This window comes from Festucalex cinctus, chromosome 4 (genome assembly GCF_051991245.1).
Source record: "Festucalex cinctus isolate MCC-2025b chromosome 4, RoL_Fcin_1.0, whole genome shotgun sequence".
Lineage (NCBI taxonomy): Eukaryota > Metazoa > Chordata > Actinopteri > Syngnathiformes > Syngnathidae > Festucalex > Festucalex cinctus.
The window spans coordinates 3105369-3127158 of record NC_135414.1 but is presented as its reverse complement, the minus strand read 5'-3'; the positions used below and the strand labels follow the sequence as shown (position 1 = coordinate 3127158).

General features: G+C 42.9%; 1 protein-coding gene and 1 long non-coding RNA gene across 7 annotated transcripts in view; one reads left to right on the top strand and one right to left on the bottom strand.

The window, feature by feature from the left end:
- The window catches only part of arnt2 (aryl-hydrocarbon receptor nuclear translocator 2), a 485407-nt gene that overhangs the window by 294494 nt on the left and 169123 nt on the right, over positions 1-21790 (bottom strand). The gene's annotated exons all lie outside the window — the stretch shown is intronic.
- On the top strand, positions 14977-17561 carry LOC144017060 (uncharacterized). Of its 2 annotated transcripts, none has more exons than XR_013283082.1 (3): positions 14977-15764; positions 16108-16272; positions 16432-17272. It is a non-coding gene; the product is annotated as an uncharacterized LOC144017060 (long non-coding RNA). The 2 variants fall into 2 exon arrangements; XR_013283081.1 differs by lacking the exon at positions 16432-17272 and adding an exon at positions 17297-17561 and having other exon boundaries at positions 15361-15764.

The window sequence follows — 21790 nt, the reverse complement described above, 5'->3', positions numbered from 1 at the left end:
ACTATTTTTCCCCCTTTTGTTCAAGACCTTTCTGCTCATTCGACGCAAACGATGCTCGTAAGTCTGCATTTGATTCCCAAATTGGTACCACTGCGTGCAACTTACGTTTGAAACATATCACAGATCTGGCAGGTCAAATTTCTCTTTTCCTTGTTTCCTCATTCATTCGCATTCCTTCCTTATTTTCATTCGCTTTATTTTGTTTCTTTTCTTCTGACGGTAGAATAGTTAGATAGGCAGTGTTTTGATTCTGTAGTGTAGCAATCGTGAATAAATGCATGTTTTATGAACTCTATTCCGCCTAAGTCATCTGTGTTTCCGAGTGGATTATTATTCTTTTGTTAGTACAACGAACCACTGAATATCGAGTGTGGCGACTTTAGATTATAAATGACTGATGAAAGAAGGATTTTGGTCGTTGTTTGCTCCTGTTAACCCAAAGCAAAACCAACGTGGTGCCCCAGAGGTTATCGAGGTAAATATAATTTACCTCTGTAACGTCCAGATTATTAATTCGTCCAAAAGACGACCCAATTATCGCTACATATATATATATATATATATATATATATATATATATATATATATATATATATATATATATATATATATATATATATATATTGCTTTAACCATTCAGCTATCATGGACATGTAGATGACTATGACAATACATAGTATTGTATTGAGTAAGTTGGTTTAAATTTATATCGCTTAGCATAAATGTGATGTGAACATCACAAGCATTACCAGGCCACGTTTTACAATTTTTGACAAAAGAAAATGGCTGTTGTCAAGGGATTTCAGTTTTAACTTAAAAATAATCATAATAAAAAATAAATAGACCAGACTGGTATCATACCAGCAAACTCATGGATAGGAATCAGTGTTGTACCCACTGAACCACAGAGGAAGTACATGAGCAACTGCTCCAATGTTATAATAATGAGGTTTTAACATTGTCAATTAACCTTTTTTCTTTTCTTTGATCTGAATGTTAACTACTGTGTTTGTTGATGCTAATGTGTTGTCTTTCCTTGTGGAAAGCACATTAAGTTGCCTTGTGTAGGAAATGTGCTACACAAATAAACTTGCCTTGCCTTGAATATAGAACGGATAATATAGAAACAAAACTTAATAATGACAAATGACATCAAAAGTAATGGATGTGAAGTAGTTGTAGTTGTAGTTAAATGATTGTGACATTTTATGTAATTGTAGTGAACAACAACAAATCTAAAACAAAAACAAAAGAATGTTTTTTGAGTACAATACTGTACATGCAATCTACTACAAAGTTGAGCCAAACTGAAACTAAACTAATTAGATCGATATTTTAGTGCCAGTATCGATCCGGTATCGATACTGTCGAGGTATCAATCATATCGATGACCTAACTTGTCGGGCTAAAAGTCATGGCTTATGGTGTAGTCATATTTAAAAGTGCATATGATGCTGAACACTGAATGGACACTGGCAAAAAGAATTGTCTGCAGCATGGCCTTGGCTGATTGCTAATACTCTGCTGCCACCTGCTGGCCGATTTTGAAACATGGAACCTAATAACTACCAATGGTTGAAGCCACCACTTTCTGTCAAGCTGCTTGTCAAAGCTTTCTCTCTGCTCTTGTGGAAAAAAAAATAAAAAAAAATAAAAATTTAAAAAAAAAACGATCATGTACACGTGTTTGGGAGTGAAATGCAAAGTATTCAACGTTTTTGGGTTTGAATGTGAATTGCTCATTTAAAACTTTAAAAACTCATAAATGGTCAAACAAAAACACTATTGTGAAGATATTTTGTGTCAAATTATTGCAAAGCGCAACTATAAAGAATTATACAATGACTACTATATGAAATCAAAGTTGTGATAAAATGTTTCCCAACGAAGGATCGAACCATGATCTCCTGCGGACCATTACATTGCTTTAATCATTCAGCTATCATGGACATGTAGATGACTATGACAATACATAGTATTGTATTTAGTAAGTTGGTTTAAATTTATATCGCTTAGCATAAATGTGATGTGAACATCACAAGCATTACAGGCCATGTGTTACAATTTTTGACAAAAGAAAATGGCTGTTGTCAAGGGATTTCAGTTTTAACTTAAAAATAATCATAATAAAAAATAAATGGACCAGACTGGTATCATACCATCAAACTCATGGCTAGGAATCAGTGTTGTACCCACTGAACCACGGAGGAAGTACATGAGCAACTGCTCCAATGTTCTAATAATGAGGTTTTAATATTGTCAATTGTAACCTTTTTTCTTTTCTTTGCTCTGAATGTTAACTACTGTGTTTGTTGATGCTAATGTGTTGTCTTTTCTTGTGGAAAGCACATTAAGTTGCCTTGTGTAGGAAATGTGCTACACAAATAAACTTGCCTTGCCTTGAATATAGAACGGATAATATAGAAACAAAACTTAATAATGACAAATGACATCAAAAGAAGGGCGGCACGGTAGTCTAGTGGTTAGCACGTCCGCTTCCCAGTTCTGAGGTCTCCGGTTCGAGTCCAGGCTCGGACCTTCCTGGGTGGAGTTTGCATGTTCTCCCCGTGCCCGCGTGGGTCTTATCCGGGTACTCCGGTCTCCTCCCACATTCCAAAGACATGCATGGCAGGTTAATTGGGCGCTCCGAATTGTCCCTAGGTGTGCTTGTGAGTGTGGATGGTCTCTGTGTGCCCTGCGATTGGTTGGCAACCAGTCCAGGGTGTCCCCAGCCTACTGCCCAGAGCCAGCTGAGATAGGCGCCAGCAGCCCCCGCGACCCTTGTGAGGAATAAGCGGTCAAGAAAATGATGGATGGATGGATATATATATATATATTAGTGGTGTGCGATAAATTTAACTAATTCGATTAATTTGTCCATTTAAAATACCACGATGTAAAAATTAGCTAAATCGTGAAATCGAGCTTATAAATAAATACACATCCTCTCCCTTGAGCGGCTCACGTCTGCTTACGCTCGTTGTCTTGGGGTCCTTCGTTTGGTGGCTGGTGTGCTTGCTGATGACGTCACGCTACTATAGCGAAGCTGTGGTATGTGACGTCATCGGAAGGCGCACAGGACCACGCAACAGCCGTCCAGGCAGTTCACACATCACCTCCTGTTTTTCATTTCGGCACACACATTTGAGTGGTTAGCACGTCCGCCTCCCAGTACTGAGGACTCAGGTTCGAGTCCAGGCTCCTGGGTGGAGTTTGCATGTTCTCCCCATGCCTGCGTGGGTCTCCAGTCTCCTCCTACATTCCCAAAGGCATGCATGGCAGGTTAATTGGGCGCTCTGAATTGTCCCTCGGTGTGCTTGTGAGTGTGGATGTTCGTCTGTGTGCCCTGCGATTGGCTGGCAACCAGTTCAGGGTGTACCCTGAGCCCCATCGTTCTTGCATCTCGTCCTCCAAAAACTTGCAAAAGAGTGTCCGGTGCTGTGCCCACGTTTTTCCAGACACGTGGCGCCTTTGTTCTCTCATCGACCAGTTGTCATCAGAGCAGTTGCGCTCACCTCAACCGCGCGCCATCAACCGCGCTACCTCAAAGACACTCTTTGCACCCTTTTTACGCTTTTTCTTTTTTCTCTGTTTTTTTCTTCCACATCGGTGACTACACGCCGCCAAGAGTTCTGCGACCCCGTGTGTCACCCCGCACCCACAGTGGAACGAACGCGAGCCCACTCAAAGGCACCTTCACAGGTGCCTCGCCGCGGCTCAGCTTGTTCAGGAACTGAGCAAGGATCTCTTACCTGATTATGCTGACCCTATGAGGAATTTGGACATCAATATGCTAAATGATAATCTTGCATAGCTCATGAGTGACGCTGAGACCAAAGCCCCAAAGGACAAGTCACTCATTTGAATGCTCGGCTGTCTAACATTGAACCTTGTCGTGCAGCTGAAGTTGAGTGATGCCGAGGATTGAAATAACTTTAAGTAGCACGGCAGCAGAGCCGTTACGCCACGGCACAGCTTGAGGCTGCCAACAACCAAGTTAAGCTTGTTGAGACCCAGCTGGTTGACGTTAACTCATTCACTGCCTTTGACAAGTATACTTGTCAATTGTATTTTTTAGAGCGGTGCTAAATGGGGGCGAATCTGAGCATGCTCCACTGTAAATAACAAACTTGGCAACAACTTTACTGATGCCCAACCACCGGTAGATGACATCATTGTCCCATTTTATACGAAATAAACACAGTTTCAGAGTCCATGGGAGAAATGGCTGTATTTTGGCAAACCTACATTTTTCTACTGTCAATTATAAAAGAACGGGACGGGGCAAAAAGTAGGGAGTCTATTCTGTTATTTGGTAGATTCGGTTTATATATAATTATTGAATGTAATATCATGTGAGTATTGACGATTTTAAAATTTTCGAGGCAGAAGTATGCGCAGATGTAGTGCCGGCCGGAAATTTGGACAGTGATGTAGATGAGTCTGCTTCTGATGATGACTCTCCTCAAAAGATGAGTTAACCCAAGCTCTCACGTCCGCCGAAGACACAAGTCGAGAGCAAGAAAGACTGCTGAGAACCGAGGCCAACAAAATTCATAAACGAAAAGCAGAGGTGACTGACTTGACTGAACGACCGTCAAAAGACCAACTTCGACTTGCAGAAGCGAATTACTTACGGGTTAGTTCGTTGCTAGTTCACTCAACCAACGAAGTGAAGCGCCTCCAAGTACAGGTACAAACCTTGAGAGAGGAACTAAATGCCAAAGTGGACTGCTCGTATGACCTGCAAACAAAATTAGCATTGACTGAAGCCGAGGTTACCCGCATCCAACAATACCAGTTGAACTACAAGGCAGCGTTAGCTCAGATTAAACATTAGTTGCAGCACGCGCGGTGGTTAAATGAGGTCTCCCGAAGAGCATCCCTTCTGGGAGCTCCACCCCCACACAGACCTCCTGACTCCAGAGCCACAGCACCACAGCTGAAACTGCCACCTGAGTCCGGAGCTGCATGGAGGATGCCGCCAGTGACCACCATAGCTTTAGGCCTGGCACTGCCAATGGGCGCGACCCCACACGATTTGGGACCATCAGGTGCTGACCGCTTCCAATGTGCACCCATGTCGACTCCCCCAATGAGACAGATGGGTGTGGCCTGGAAAGATTTGGACAAGCTGGCTAGAAACATTGCCAAATTCGAACTGAAACCCACAACACAACTGTCATGACCGTGTTTAGCCTGTGTGTTATTTGGGGCCAGGTTTATGTTCGGGTCATGACCGTACGGTCAAGTGTCTGTTTTGAACTGAGGTCGTCTCCTCACGCAGAGGTGCCGCCGTCTCAAGTCCTCTCCTCGCGGCAGAGGTACCGCCGGTTCAATTTCCCTCCTCGCGGAAAATGTGTCGCCGTCTCAAGTTCCCTCGTTGCGGCAGGGGTCCCGCCGCCCCCTCCTCGCGGCAGAGGTGCCACCGTCTCAACTCCCTTCTCACGGAAGAGGTGCCGCAGAATCAAGTTCCCTCCTCGCGCAGAGGTGTCGCCGTCTCAAGTCCCTTCCTCGCAGCAGAGGTGCCGCCGTCTCAAGTTCCCTCGTCGCGGCGACTCTCCCGCTCCAGTTCCGGCGCCGCTCCGCCAGCGTCCTCCTCCCGCTCCAGTTCCGGGCGCCAGGCCAGCGGCCATCTCTCTCTCCCTACAGTTCCGGCGGCACCCGGCCAGCGTCCTCCTCCCGCTCCAGTCCCGGCGGGGCACGCCCTCCGGCCGTCCTCTGCTCCTTGTCTGGCGGCCCAGGTTCTGCGGCCACCTTCACCCTTCGTCTGGCATCCTGGACGCCCTGAGTAGGGTCATGTACGGGTTATGTTATGCTTACTGTCGTGACTAGGGTCATGTAAGGGTTATGTTACGTTTACTATCGTGACTAGGGTCAAGCAAGGGTTATATGCTTACTGTCATGACTAGGGTCGTGTAAGGGTTATGTGTAAACTTAGGTGCCCGCCAGGCGGTCATGACCGTTTTTAGCCTAGTTATTTGGGGCCAGGATTACGTTCGGGTCATGACCATACGGTCAAGTGTCTGTTTTGAACTGAGGTCAAGTGTCTGTTTTGAACTGATGTAACCATCATCTGGTTTCAACATAAAACACTACGTGATGTCAGAAGCTATGTGATGTCACGAATCTTTAATCTCTTTATCTGGTCAATAGCCAATCAGATAATTTCATGTCAGTCCTGTTACCCACATGTCTAGCCACAACCAATCAGATCGATTCACTGTCTATATAAGCCTTTCTGAGAAGTGTGTGTTTTGGTTGGATTATTCCTCTGTCCAGCTGGCCACCTGCTTCCCTTTTCCTCAATGCCTTTTCGTTGTTTCTGGTCAAGTCAAGTTAGTTCCACGCCTTTTGATGTTATGCGAATAAAGTGTTAAATCTCTTATTTGTGTCTGCGTTTTGGGATCCAATTTCAGAACATAACTTCAGAGTACCTTAAAGACATCGACTATCATCTCCAGAGGTTCCCAACGGCAACCGTGGAAGATGAGTTGTACTTGACTAAACAATTGATACTTGACGTCCAGCTGCGTAGTCAACTGACTGCTGGAACGGCAGCCTGGTGATGTGTTTTCTGATCCCCTGGCGCTGCACGAGGCCATCGCACATGAATTTGATGCCTCTCCTGAGTTATCGGGCATGGAAGCTGCCATGTTTGTCAAACAGGGAATAAAGGAGTCCCCTCAGGCTTTCTATAGTCGTCTCCGTGATGCCTACTTTGGGACTCGTAACGAACCCAACACGGAGGAAGATCCGGGTTTTAAAACATTGTCTGAAACCTCCAACAAAACATTAAACACTACTTGGGATTGGTTTTGTGCCCTCAGACACTGAATAGCTCGCAGCTGTGTGCCTTAGCAGCTAGGGTCTATGCAAGATTCAAATTTTCAATTTTCAAACCAGTTCCACGGCCCTTGAAACCAGAAGCCGCGCTCCAAAACCGACAACCCGCGTGACAAGAAACCAGACGGAGAAAAGCAAGCTGACGACCGCCGGCACTCCAAATTCACTAAAGGTAAGCCTGATTCATGCAAATTGTGCTAAAACCGAACGCGGAACGAAAACCCATTACCGCCGAGACTCCCAGAACCGCCAAACCAATTCATGAACCTGTCGTTGTTCCTGGAAGCCACTCCCATCGTGGACATCTCCCTCACCACTCTGATCTTGGTTCACAACCCCCTGTTGTACGATGTTCGCATACCAAAAGTGACCCGTCTAAGTCTGCTCATCCGTTCCAACTTCCACAACTTTACTCTTAACGGTGCCCGTGGTTGGAAAAATCCCACCTGACTTGTTCTTGACTGAAGACAACGACGGCCCAAGACTCACCAGGCCATCTCAACTTGTGACGGTCAACCCTGCCGGTCCCACCGACAAAGTCATCGTCCGAGTGTACCTGGGGACAGAACAAAAACTGGTGATTTACGCATTGAGCGCGTCGCCCCCAACGACCTCTAGCTCTCCCTCTGGAAACCCGGAGACACCTCAGCCAACCACAACTCAAAATGGGGACCTTCAACCGTACCCAGAGTTCGAGGTGCACCTCCAAGAAGTCCTGCGCCACGCAGACGCGCTCCGATCCGATCAGAACCACGAACGTTTGCGCATAGTGTCAATGAAATACACAAACTCTTTTGGCAAGGACTCTTTGGACTGCGGGCTGACGGACCTACATGTGGTTCGTATCCCAACTCAGCCCGGAGATCCTCCAACTTTTGTTCACCAGTACAAGATTCCGATAGCCTCCTATGAACCAGTACAGAAGACTATCAACGCCATAGTGGAAAAGGGCATCATTTGCCCCTGGAACAGCATCTATTTGTCTCCCTTGTGGCCAGTCTTGAAACCAAGCGGCCCATGGAGGCCAACCATTGAGTATCGCAAACTGAACAGCAGGTTCCTCTTTCGCATTGGCCCATGACACAACTTGAACAGAAACTTCCCAAGATTCCAGATGCCGTATTCTTCACCACCATCGATGTGGCTTCGGGGTTCTGGATGATTCCAGTGGACCCCAGGGATCAATACAAGTTGGCATTCACCTTTGGCAACAAACAATACACTTTCACCCGGTGTCCCTTCGGCTATGCCAACTCGCCGACCGAATTTAACATCTTCCTAATCAAGGCGTGCCCTGATGACGCCGCCAGGGGCGACCCCATCATTTATGTCGATGACATTATGATGAGGAGCTCCTCTTTGGATGACCACTTGGTGGAAATCGACCACGTTCTTGGACAGCTGTCTTCCGCAGGTGCCAAACTGTCCCTCCTGAAAAGTCAGTAGTGCCGTACAAAGGTCAACTCCATGGGGATTTTGTTCAGGCCGAACGGGACTGAACCACAATCCAGCCATATTCAAGACCTTCTTGACATCAAATCCTCCACCGATGTTTCAAAACTACGCTTAAAAGCAGATATTTGCCTCCTACAAGAAACACACCTACAAAAATCTGAAGACAAATTATTTATTGGCAGGAATTTTGGTCAAGTTTACTCTGCCTCCTATAGCAGTAGACAAAGAGGAGTCTATACTTATACAGTGATACCTCAGCTCAAGAACATAATTGGTTCCCAGAAAGTGTGTGTAAGGCGAAAAGTTAGTCTTCCGAACATTTATTTCCCATAAGAAACCATTAAAATGAGAATAATCCGTTCCCAGATCCCAATAAAACATAATTTTCAACTAAATAAGCCTTAAAACTACACAAAAATATACCTTATTTTATGTATAATAAATGTGCTATTGTATTGTAATTAAAGAAATAAACTGTACTGTATAATAAAGTCGTTTTATTTAGCTTTGTGATAGTAGACTTACTTCATTCGCGAGCGTTTCACCGCGTAGAGTGTTGCGGCTCATTCGCACTTTCGTGCTCACCGGAGCGGAGGAGGCGTGTCCCTTGGTGAACAAGGAAGTGGAGCACTTTAGCGAGTCAACAAAAAGTGAACACTGCCAACTACTTTCACTTCTTTCCTGGGACTAAACAGCCGTGGCACTATTTTCTCCTTTTTTGAGGTACGTGATAGCACTTTCGCTTTTTTTTAGTGGCGCGAACTCCATTGACTACAATGCAAACGCGCCGCCGAATCGCCGTCCCTTGCTTTTGGTGAGAACGCAGCATTAGGCTTATCACTAGCCTGTGGTGGGGTCTTCGTGGTGGGTTCGGTCCCATAATAGCAAAAGTACACTCAATATGGTCCAAAATGTCTATATGACTGTCAGTGTCTATATGACTATATGCTCGCGAATTTAATGTTCTCGAGGCGAAAAGTTCGTGAGCTTAAGCGTTCGTCAGCGGAGGTCTTACTGTACATAGTTTATTCTTTGCTCTAAATAATACAGTAATAGATCTAGAGAGACGAGATATTATATATATATATATATATATATATATATATATATATATATATATATATATATATATATATATATATATATATATAACATATATAACATATATATATATATATATATATATATATAACATATATAACATATATATATATATATATATATATATATATATATATATATATATATATATATATATATATATATATATATATGTATATATAAAACAAAGTATATACAATTGGTCATTTATACACCTCAAATAATGATGACCCGGCTTTTTTCCATGAATTTTTCTCTCGGCTACTTGATTAAGCAGCAAATTCTACTATAAAGCAAATTCGACTTCAACACAGTCTTAAACCCATTGATAGATTATTCTAATAATATGATATATACAAGGCGATTATAATCCGCTAAAGTAATAGAGGAATATATGGACGATTTTGGCCTCAACAATGGCTGGAGACTTCAAAACCCGACTAAGAAGGAATTTACTTTATTTTCTGCGGTGCACCGATCATTCTCAAGAACTGATTTTTTCCTTACAAATAATTCTATTGCTAAATTTATAAGAAGGGAATGGGCAGATTTTCTGGAAATAAACAGCTCTCCAAACTCATCTCCATCTCTTCTCTGGGAAGCAGGGAAAGCAGTAATTAGAGGTAAAATTATATCATATTCAACTTATAAAAAGAAACAGGATCAAAAACTAGAAAAAGACTAACTAAAGACAACTAACGGATGAATATGCAACAAACCCAAATAACCAAATATGGACTGAATTACAAAATAAAAAATACAGTTCGACGATAAGTTATCTAAAAAGACAGAGTTTATAATACAACAACTGAGATACATTAACTTTGAACAATAACAATTTAGGTAAACTTCTGGCAAACCAACTTCAACGCAATCAGGAAAAATCTCTCATAACAGCTATTAAAGGGACGAATGGTGAGTGTACACAATCACCAGAAGAAATTAATTATATTTTTTATAACTATTATCGTAATCTATACTCAGAAATTAATAACCCTAACGCTGAGCATATTGAGGCATTCCTTAATAGCTTAAATATACCTCAGTTATCAACTGAACAAGAAAGACAGATGCCCCGCTCTGCGATTGGCTGGCAACCAGTCCAGGGTGTCCCCCGCCTACTGACCAGAGCCAGCTGAGATGGGCGCCACCTCCCCCCGCAACCCCTGTGGGGAGTAAGCGGTCAAGAAAGTGGATGGATAGATGCCTCCCATACTATAAATGAGTTGTATAGTGCTCTAGACAGTATGCCTAATGGCAGAGCACCTGGTCTGGACGGTTATCCGGACATATTTTTTAAACACTTTTGGTCAATGTTTGCTCCATTATTTTTAAGAGTAGTATATGAAATTAAAACTAATGGTTAAACACTTCAACATTTGAATAAAGCAGCAATTAAACTTTATTAATGCCAGAAAAGACTCCACCCTTCCACACAGCTACCGACCGTTATCACTAATTAACACCGACATTAAAATTATCGCTAAGGCCTTGGCATCTAGACTAGAGACAATAATCTCGACAATTATTCATTATTAATAATAATAATTATTCAGGCTCTTTAACTTGATTAGTATGTCACAGCGGTATGACAAAAAGGCAGTTATTATATCGCTGGATGCAGAAAAAACATTCGATAAAGGTAACTGTTCTTTCCTCTTTGCTGTTCTAAATAAATTTGGCTTCGGGGAGTCATTCATTCAATGGGTCTCAGTATTATACGATTCTCCTAAAGCTACAGTTTGTCACGCCGCCACCGGCGTGACGGCCCATGCTTTTATTTTCATAGTCATGTTTCCCGTTTCATTTTGAAAGTTCTAACTCTCCTCTCACCCCAGGTCACTTGCTCTTCCTGCAGCTCACTAATTACCGGTCCACGCCCATGATCACCACCACCTGCTTCCAATCAACCCTGCAATAAAAGCCATCAGCCTTCTCCCTCAGTTTGCCGAAGTGTCACACATCTCAGTGCATGGAAGCATCCCACAGTCCTCGAGTCCTTGTTCCCGTTGCCTTGTTGTCTTGCCTTGTTTTTGTGCCTTGTCCTCCCCAGCGGAGCGCCTTTAGTTAGCCCTTTTGCCTTGAGCCTTTTTCCTCCCTAGCGGAGCGCCTTTTGTTGTCCCCTATACCTTTTGCCTGTTTTTTCCACCCCAGTGGAGAATTTTTAGTTCTCCACTTTTTGATTCCCCTTTCTCCTCTCAGTGTGAGAGGAGACAGTTGCTGACCGGCAATAAACCTGTTGCCTTTGTGGCCTACCTTTATCCTGCGTCTGGGTCCTACCTCTCCACGTCGTGACAGTACACTTCGGCCAGCATGGACCCAGCAGGAATGTCCGAATTGGAGCCCTGGCAGAGGAAGGGGCTTGAAGCCGGCGCCCGAGCCATTGCCGAGCTAAAGGAAGTACTGGCTTTGGTCCGTGGCGTCTGGAGTGATGGGTCGGACTGGCCTCAGGACCCTGAACCTCGCCTGCTGCAGCCTCTCGCCCCTGGACCTCGCCTGCTGCAGCCTCTCGCCCCTGAACCTCGCCGGCTGCAGCCTCTCGCCCCTGAACCTCGCCTGCTGCAGCCTCTCGCCCCTGGACCTCGCCTGCTGCAGCCTCTCGCCCCTGAGCCTTGTCTGCTGCAGCCTCTCGCCCCTGAACCTCGCCTGCTGCAGCCTCTCGCCCCTGAGCCTTGTCTGCTGCAGCCTCAAGCCCCTGAACCTCGCCTGCTGCAGCCTCTCGCCCCTGGACCTCGCCTGCTGCAGCCTCTCGCCCCTGAACCTCGTCTGCTGCGGCCTCTCGTTCCCGAGCCTTGTCTGCTGCAGCCTCAAGCCCCTGAACCTCGCCTGCTGCAGCCTCTCGCCCCTGAACCTCGCCTGCTGCAGCCTCTCGCCCCTGAACCTCGCCTGCTGCATCCTCTCGCCCCTGAACCTCGCCTGCTGCAGCCTTTCGCCCCTGAACCTCGCCTGCTGCAGCCTTTCGCCCCTGAACCTCGCCTGCTGCTGCCTCTCGCCCCTGAACCTCGCCTGCTGCAGCCTCTCGCCCTTGAACCTCGCCTGCTGCAGCCTCTCGCCCCTGAACCTCGCCTGCTGCAGCCTCTCGCCCCTGAACCTCGCCTGCTGCAGCCTCTCGCCCCTGAACCTCGCCTGCTGCAGCCTCTCGCCCCTGAACCTCGTCTGCTGCAGCCTCTCGCCCCTGAACCTCGCCTGCTGCAGCCTCTCGCCCCTGAGCCTCGCCAGGCGCCGCCCAAAGACCCTGAGCCTCGCCAGGCGCCACCCGAAGACCCTGAGCCTCGCCAGGCGCCGCCCAAAGACCCTGAGCCTCGCCAGGCGCCGCCCAAAGACCCTGAGCCTCGCCAGGCGCCGCCCAAAGTCCCGGAGCCTCGGCAGGCGCCGCCCAAGGTCCGGGAGCCTCGCCGGCGCCGCCCAAAGTCCGGGAGCCTCGCCGGCCCCGCCCAAAGTCCGGGAGCCTCGCCGGGCGCCGCTCAAGGTCCGGGAGCCTCGCCGGGCGCCGCCCAAAGTCCGGGAGCCTCGCCGGGCGCCAGCCAAAGTCCGGGAGCCTCGCCGGGCGCCGCCCAAAGTCCGGGAGCCTCGCCGGGCGCCGCCCAAAGTCCGGGAGCCTCCCCAGGCGCCGCCCAAAGTCCCGGAACCTCGCCAGGCGCCGCCCAAAGTCCCGGCGGCGCAAGCCCTGCGGCTGCCTTCACCTCTCGTCGGGCGTCGAGGACGCCCACCTGACTGGCCCCGCTGGGACTCTCTCGTCGGGCGTCATGGATTTGAGTTGGATGGCCGTCAGGAGCCGGCCATTGAGGGGGGGGTACTGTCACGCCGCCACCGGCGTGACGGCCCATGCTTTTATTTTCATAGTCATGTTTCCCGTTTCATTTTGAAAGTTCTAACTCTCCTCTCACCCCAGGTCACTTGCTCTTCCTGCAGCTCACTAATTACCGGTCCACGCCCATGATCACCACCACCTGCTTCCAATCAACCCTGCAATAAAAGCCATCAGCCTTCTCCCTCAGTTTGCCGAAGTGTCACACATCTCAGTGCATGGAAGCATCCCACAGTCCTCGAGTCCTTGTTCCCGTTGCCTTGTTGTCTTGCCTTGTTTTTGTGCCTTGTCCTCCCCAGCGGAGCGCCTTTAGTTACCCCTTTTGCCTTGAGCCTTTTTCCTCCCTAGCGGAGCGCCTTTTGTTGTCCCCTATACCTTTTGCCTGTTTTTTCCTCCCCAGTGGAGAATTTTTAGTTCTCCACTTTTTGATTCCCCTTTCTCCTCTCAGTGTGAGAGGAGACAGTTGCTGACCGGCAATAAACCTGTTGCCTTTGTGGCCTACCTTTATCCTGCGTCTGGGTCCTACCTCTCCACGTCGTGACAGTACACTTCGGCCAGCATGGACCCAGCAGGAATGTCCGAATTGGAGCCCTGGCAGAGGAAGGGGCTTGAAGCCGGCGCCCGAGCCATTGCCGAGCTAAAGGAAGTACTGGCTTTGGTCCGTGGCGTCTGATATATATGTATACTTCAGCAAATGTCAAAAAGTGATTTATGACCCCAATAAAACAATGATTTATTGCCCCCCCCCAATAAAACTTTATTGCCCCCCCATAAAACCATTCATAACCTAGCCCTTTGAAGTAAGCCCCGCCCCCTTCCGGCATCTTAGCCAATCAGAAGCCGTTATTTTGAATTAAGCCCTACCCACTTGCCACCTTGTTAACCAATCAGAGGCCGGAAGCCAGCTCCTGTCAAAAATGATTGATGACATTCCGCTCTGCTTCCCACAACATCAAACACATGTTATCCGGTCCCCCCACCCTTCAACAAACAAATGATTCCGGTCACCAGCACCCGACTGTCTACGTACTTCCTTTGAACCCCCAAACAGTAGCTTTTGTTGTCCAGGTGTTAATAAATTATTTTTCATCTTACAGGAAGGATCCTACCACCAGCTTTTGAAGTAGCAATGGGGGAAGCCCCCCTGTAATTCGAATTACTGATAAAGCTACCTACTTTGAAGTAGAACGGGTACCAACCGTAGGAACCCCCGACCCCCCAAACCCCCCCCCCCCCCCCCCCCCCCTCCCCTTATCACCATGTTGGGCGGCAGGAAGCCCCCACCACCGCCCTCTATCGGGTATGTGCGTGCGTGAATGTAAATTAGTACGAGGCTCACTTATTCGAGTTAAAGTGTTGTAAATATTAAAAAAATGTTATCCATTTGTTTTATGTTTTTTAAATAAATAAAAGAGACTTACCGGTGTTTCGGAATATGAAGTCGCGTCTCCTTCGAGGTTTTTTTTTCTTTTTTTTAAAAAATAAAAAAAATAAATAAAGTTTCTGTTTCTAACCAATTCTATCCGATGGAGAGGGGGAAATATAGACGAAAAAACAGATTATTCGTGCGTAAAGGGCGGTTATTTAACCCATTTCAGAACCGCGTCCTTCTTTTTCTTAGACTAAAAACTTGTGTATCTGTGTGACTATGTAAAAGCCAATGGGGTGGCGGGGAGGTGTGACTCCCTCACGCCGTGGTAAACGGCGTCATCTAAAGGGCAAAGGATGTTACAGCGTATGATTAAGAGAGGGAGCATTAAAGTTAGTCTACAAAAGTAAATTAGGGTATTAAAATGTTGATAATGAATGTAAAACCTAAAAATTTGATTCAAAGGTATTCATTTTGTAAATTATTCATTTTGGATGACGGAACAATGTATGGCATTAGAGTAGCCTTTAAATATTAAGTAGGGTTAATTTTAAATTTTTGGCGACAGCAGATCGAAACTAGTATCATACTAAACCCCCCTGCAGCCATCTTTTTAATGTTACTGAACACTATCCCTATATTAAACCAAACTTAACTCATTTACGTTTCGGTTACAAATGATACGTTTTATTTTTATATGGTATCTATTATAAGACGATGGATGCTAGAATTTGTACATTTTATATATACGTGATGTTTATAGGTATGCTTAGACGTGTATGTTTTTATTATTTTATGTTTATGATTGTGTTTTCGGTGGTGAAACCCCGGCACTATTTTACGATGAGGCGCAGTGATCTCTCGTATGGGCGTAGTGCCACTAGGTCGGTAGCGGTGTGATTTAGGTCACATGAGCCAATCAGGTAGCTGCTGCTTTCTCCTCACCATAGCAACCGCATATCAAAAATGGCGACCACAACGTCGGAGAGCGAAAGGAGAAAAAAAGTTAGAAAGAAAGTGGTGAAAAAACTTCGTTCCCGTTCAGGTTTGCCCATCGCTTCAGCTGGCCCCGTTATTCCAGCCATCTGCATCATTTGTAAAAATAAATTTCAAAGTAGACTCGTCTGGGATTGGAAGGCACACGGAAGAGGGATCATCTCGCCAAAGCAGAAACATTGTCAGCAGGTATGTGCTACACACACGCGTGCCCATTTCTGTTATTAATGTGACTGATATTTAGTATAGGGCTGAAAATAATTTGTTGCTAGGTTAAGTTTTAAGGCTATAGTTTATTAAAAAAGGCGAGCTGCTGAGTGATTTATCGAGTGAATCCAACAGTTGTTACCAAACTCGAGTTACCTGTCCCCATCAGTCATAATATAGTCACAGCTACACACTCCCTTTTCCCCAAACTCTCTCTCATCAACCTCAACAAACACTTTACTTTACTTAAATCTGTGATGTGCATATACTGTAAAGAGGTGATGTGACAATAACACTTATAATGTAATTGTTTTTTTGTCTAAAGGCGGGTTGGTTGCTGCAGGCCGCTGAGATGAAGAAAGACTGTTCCATTCTTCTGCATATTCAAGACAAAAGACTGTGTCACAATGGAGGTGCAGTTTTGTTTCAGAGATTACACAAGGGTCTTAAAGTCAACAGCAACAGAAACAGCAACCAGGGACGAACAAATGTGAGTTGTTACATTGCACTATTTCATTGTCACTTTGCTAAAATTACACATTTCAAAAGTAAAGCATTGGTCAGCAATATGTCACTTGTATTCTGTTTACATTTCGAGACAGCATTAATTAGAAAGCATGACTCTGTACATATTAAGTGTGTGTTTTAGACAACCCAATGCTGAGAGCTACAAATTCTTTTTGTGAACAAGTAATCCGTCAAAGGATTATAGTTGACAAAGATGTGATGAGAATGGACAAGCTAAGGGGTTTGTGAACAGTGTTAAGAAACACGGGGATCTTGGTGCTTCAGACTACAGGTAACATATAAATCTTCATATTGAAACACATTATCTGAAATCTATGGGGAGAGATTTGTCTAAAATCTCACTGTTTCAGAGAAAAATAGTTTGCTGACAAGCTCAATTTAAGTTATAAATAAATAAATAAATAAAATCGATTCTCTAAAAATGAAAACCGGTTGGTTGTTAATTATTACAAGCAAATGTGTTTTTTTGTCTTCTGTATTTATAATTGTTCTTTGACCAAGAAAGTATATAGGCCTATAGGTATATTTGTATTTCTATCCAAATATACGATTATTCACTAGAATTTTGAGTAGGATATCCAAATACCAAAATATTCAATAGCTGCAGCACTAATAATACAAATTTTGAGTTGTGGCATGCCCACACGAGTTATTTTACCACACACCCATGTCAAAACTAGCTTACTGCACACACACTGCACCCCAACTTCAAATTTTTGCTAACGTAATAATAATAATATATTATAAATGTTGTTGGATCCAAAAGCATCTTACATAATTATAGTTTCATATGATTGTAATTGTCTTATTTTCAAATGTTTAAATATTTCCTTGATTTGAACAAAATATAATTGTTTAGAATAATCTTGATTTCATTTATTACCAAAATAATTGTGATGAGTATTTTTTTCCATAATAGAGCAGCCCTACTGTGATGTGAATATGTGCATCTTGTGCTCAACTTTCCCTTTAATTTTCTATTTCAGGCAGGATATACTGAAACGAAGATTGAGGTGTGATTTCCCCCAGCTGGTTTTTCACACCCCTTTCCAGCAACAACTCTGAAATGGTTTTTGTAGAGACATTATCAACAACTGACAAACTTTTAGACAGGGTACCTCACTCATCAGATACATCAACTACTGAGTCTACTGATGTAAGCCAAGTTTTTGTTGTTGTTTAAGTCTAGGTATTATGGTATATGTTTAGTAAATTTATGTATATATGTTTTTGGTAAATGTGAATATGTTAAGTGCACTTGTGTATATGTGTGTATATGTATGTATGTATATGTGTATATATATATATATATATGTGTGTATGTATGTATATATGTATATATATATATATATATATAACTTGGATTATATATATCAATTATTATTATTATTATTTTTTTATTTTTATTTTATTTTTTTAATAATTAGTAAATTAAAATTGTATTAATAATGAAATAAGTTTAAATATATTGAGTAAAAGGGGTAGGACTAGATAAGTTTTTAACTTCTTCCTACTCCCTTTTGAACATGTAAGTTATGATTGATTGAATGATTATTTTATTGGGATTTTCTTCTCTTTTGATTGTTGTTGTTTTCTGTTTTATTTCTGCTGTTCATCTGTTTATATGTTCAAAAAAATAATAAAAGGAAAAAGGAAAGTTTATAAGGTTTGTATATACGAATGCGCTGTGTGGAAACGGGTTTTAACATCTATCGTTTTTGTAATATTTAAAAAACTAATAAATATACTGTTTTTTTCGTTTTTCTTAAACTGATTTATGAAAAGGACTTGTAATCGCAAACTCTTTTTTTAAAAGCAGTAACTGATTTAGGAGGTGGAGGGGCAATGTATTATGGGGATCATACTTTTTGAAATCTTTAAACTGTCGATTGTAAGAGTCTTCTATCTTGATGTTAGCCTTTTTATCTGAATATGTATGAATGAAATATCTTCTAATTATCAGCTCGGATTCTTTCAATGGATAGCCCTGTAACCCTTAGGTTGGTAGTTTTTTAGAAAGTATCTGGGTATGAAATATGTTATGTTAGGAATATGGCGCGTACGTGAAGAAGGTACGTATGGCTATGTATTTTATGTTTTTGAGTTGTTGTATATAAGATTGCGTTGTACATAAGAATTTTCCCCCCTCTTACGTTTTTAATGTGTTATAAAACTAATAAATGTACTGATTTTTTTTTTTTTTTTTTTTTTTTTTTTTTAAAGGATTAGGCTTAGAGAAGGTGTTGGTGGCACTCTCATGAGCAGAGTGCACAAGTTGTTTTACCCCCTCTGCAGATGCGTACACGTATAAAATGCTATTTTTCTGTTTCTAGTTTTGTTACCGCTAGTGCTATAATTTGTGTCTATACGATTTTATCGGATGTCTCTATGTATTTTTGTTGTAGTTTAAGTTTATGAGGTTTGTATATACGAAAGCGCTGCGCGGAAATGGGTTTTATCCTCTTATCGTTTTTGTAATATTTAAAAAAACTAATAAATATACTGTTTGTTTTTTTTTGTTTTACTTAAACTGATTTATGAAAAGGACTTGTAATCGTAAACTTTTTTTTTTTTTAAAGCAGTAACTGATTTAGGAGGTGGAGGGGGAGGCTGGTTCAAAGTGTGCATGTGTGCATGCGTGTGTAGGGGGTCAGTGCTTACTCCGAGGGGGCAGTAAAACAGTCTTTGAAAGTGATTGTCATACGATGCTTCGATCTGAAGTATACTACTTTGTAGTCGCGTATAAATAATTTTATACATTCTTTTTAAAAAGAGAGAAATGTAGGTACGAATGTTCGAGCCTGTTAAAATGCAGCGAACTTTATACTTGATTTAGAAATTATTCTTTAATTTACTAGGGCAACGTATTGTGGGGGTCATACTTTTTGAAATCTTTAAGCTGGTGTTTGTAAGAGTCTTCTATCTTGATGTTAACCTTTTTATTTGATGATGTATGAATGAAATATCTTCTAATTATTACCATGGCTTCTATCAATACCCTTGTAAGGCTTAGGATTGTAGTTTTTTAGAAAGTATTCGGGTATGAAATATGTTATGTTCGGGACATGGTGCGTACGCGAAGAAGGTCGATGTAGTTTTATTTTTGTTTTGTTTACGATTTAGTTTTTTTTTAGGGGGATGTAGGCATCGTTTTAAGGTGCCAGGTGTATTTTGTGTAAATAATATATGGATACTTTCTTTTTATTTTTGTTACCGATAGTGCTTTGTTTCGTGAAACCCTTATGTTTTGTTTTGTTTCTTGTTTTTTTAACTTACCCTTCGAAGATAAATAAAACGTCTTTAGACTTATCGCTAGCGAAGATGTAGCACGTTTAACATTCTAAATAGTTTTATCGCTGCACGACGTATTCGAACTAAGAGATCCCAAGTCTTTGTGAGTTTTTTTTTTTCTTTTAAATACTTAGAAATACCCATTGTTAAATTAGCCTATAAGATATTATTGAATATGATAGGCTGTAAGATTAGCTATACTAAATCACCCCTGGATTTAAAACACAAAACTATGAGATTTAATCAGAGCGTAACAATCTACCGCGACGATCTTTTTTAATCTTAAAACCGCTCTTTGCAGCAATTTACCTAAATATATAGTGAACAAACGTGTATCTTGTATGACTAAGAGACATTTAACTTTTGATTGAACGATTTATTTTTTTCCTTACAAATCGCGCTTACTTTCCAATGATACGCGTAGGTAAACAATTTTTTACAAGCATGATTGTGAAATAACAGCTACTAAATTACTTAATTTGAATGAATAATATTATTTAAGACGTCTACCCATCTAACGCTTTAAAAATAGCGACATATTTCAGATAAAAATATTATTCGTACTATATTGTTTTTTTTTTTTTACAATAGTTTCCGAGTTCTCACGTTAGATGTTCGATGATACTATTTTATGTTTTTCTTACCGGTATGATTAACTTGTATTACATTTATGACTTTTCGCTATTATCTTTGCATCGTTTTAAGGTGGCCGGTGTATTTTGTACAAATAATATATGGATACTTATTGATTTTTGATCAATTTTTACTCGTATATTTACCTACTTTTGCTTTTAGGCGTATGCTAGTTAGTTAGTTACTTGTATATGAGTGCGTATTCTAACTTTCCCATTCACTTCTTGGTTCCATTCCATCACCCCTGTGAGACCGGACTCGTCTACTTAATATCACTAAAGTCTGTTCAAAAATCATTGGACACCCTGTCAGAGCCTTATCTTCCTTTTGTGACCGAATCCTGCTCGATCCGTTTCACTCACTTCATCGAATGTTTGAGTGGCGTTCATCATCTCAGCAGGCTGAGACGCCCCACTCTGACGAACACAGCGGCGGTGAAGTAGGAGGTGGACTACATTTGTCCCCAGATCACTAAAATCTCTTGAACAGTGACCCCCCTCCCGGGCCAAATTGCGACAGACTGACTGACTGACACGTAGCACTTTAGTGTGAAGCACGGAGCACTTTCTTTTGTTTTTTTTTATTGTTATTTATTATTTTTCGTATTTGTTTTTTTTTTTTTAATGTTCATTGATTTCATGTTTTGTTTTTTAACTTCCCCTCGAGGACAAATAAAAGCGTTTTTGAATTGAATATTTAATTACTTGTGGTATTTTATTCATTTTTAAGTTATTTTTTGTTTGTTTTTTATAAAGTCAAATTATTACCTTTATGAAACTTTTTAGTTCTCCTTACGCTTTACTATGAAATGTTTCAAAATACTCGGTCCCTCCAAAACAAAGTAAAACAAAACGTGTTTACACATTTTTACGGATTTTAAAAATTCTAGGCGTAACTTTGCCGAGTATTAATCGCCCGCTTGTATTTTATTGAATGCGTACGTATACCGTTAAAATTTGTAATTAATATTTAACAACACGATTCCCGTATTGACTAATTATTCGTGAGGCTAACGTTTTATAATTTAAAGTTATTCCGAGAGTTTACTCTTTAGCGACGTCTTTACACGCTTTAAACGTCGGCTTATACCCCTTGTGTCTTTACTGACAAATCCATCCATCCATCCATCTTCTTCCGCTTATCCGGGGTCGGGTCGCGGGGGCAGCAGCTTCAGGAGGGAAACCCAGACTTCCCTCTCCCCAGCCACTTCAACCAGCTCCTCCGGTGGGATCCCAAGGCGTTCCCAGGCCAGCCGAGAGACATAGTCTCTCCAGCGTGTCCTGGGTCGTCCCCGGGGCCTCCCACCGGTGGGACATGCCCGGAACACCTCCCCAGGGAGGCGTCCAGGAGGCATCCGAACCAGATGCCCGAGCCACCTCAGCTGGCTCCTCTCAACGCGGAGGAGCAGCGGCTCGACTCTGAGTCCCTCCCGGATGACCGAGCTTCTCACCCTATCTCTAAGGGAGAGCCCGGACACCCTGCGGAGGAAGCTCATTTCGGCCGCTTGTATCCGGGATCTCGTTCTTTCGGTTTACTGACAAATATTATCGTTAAAT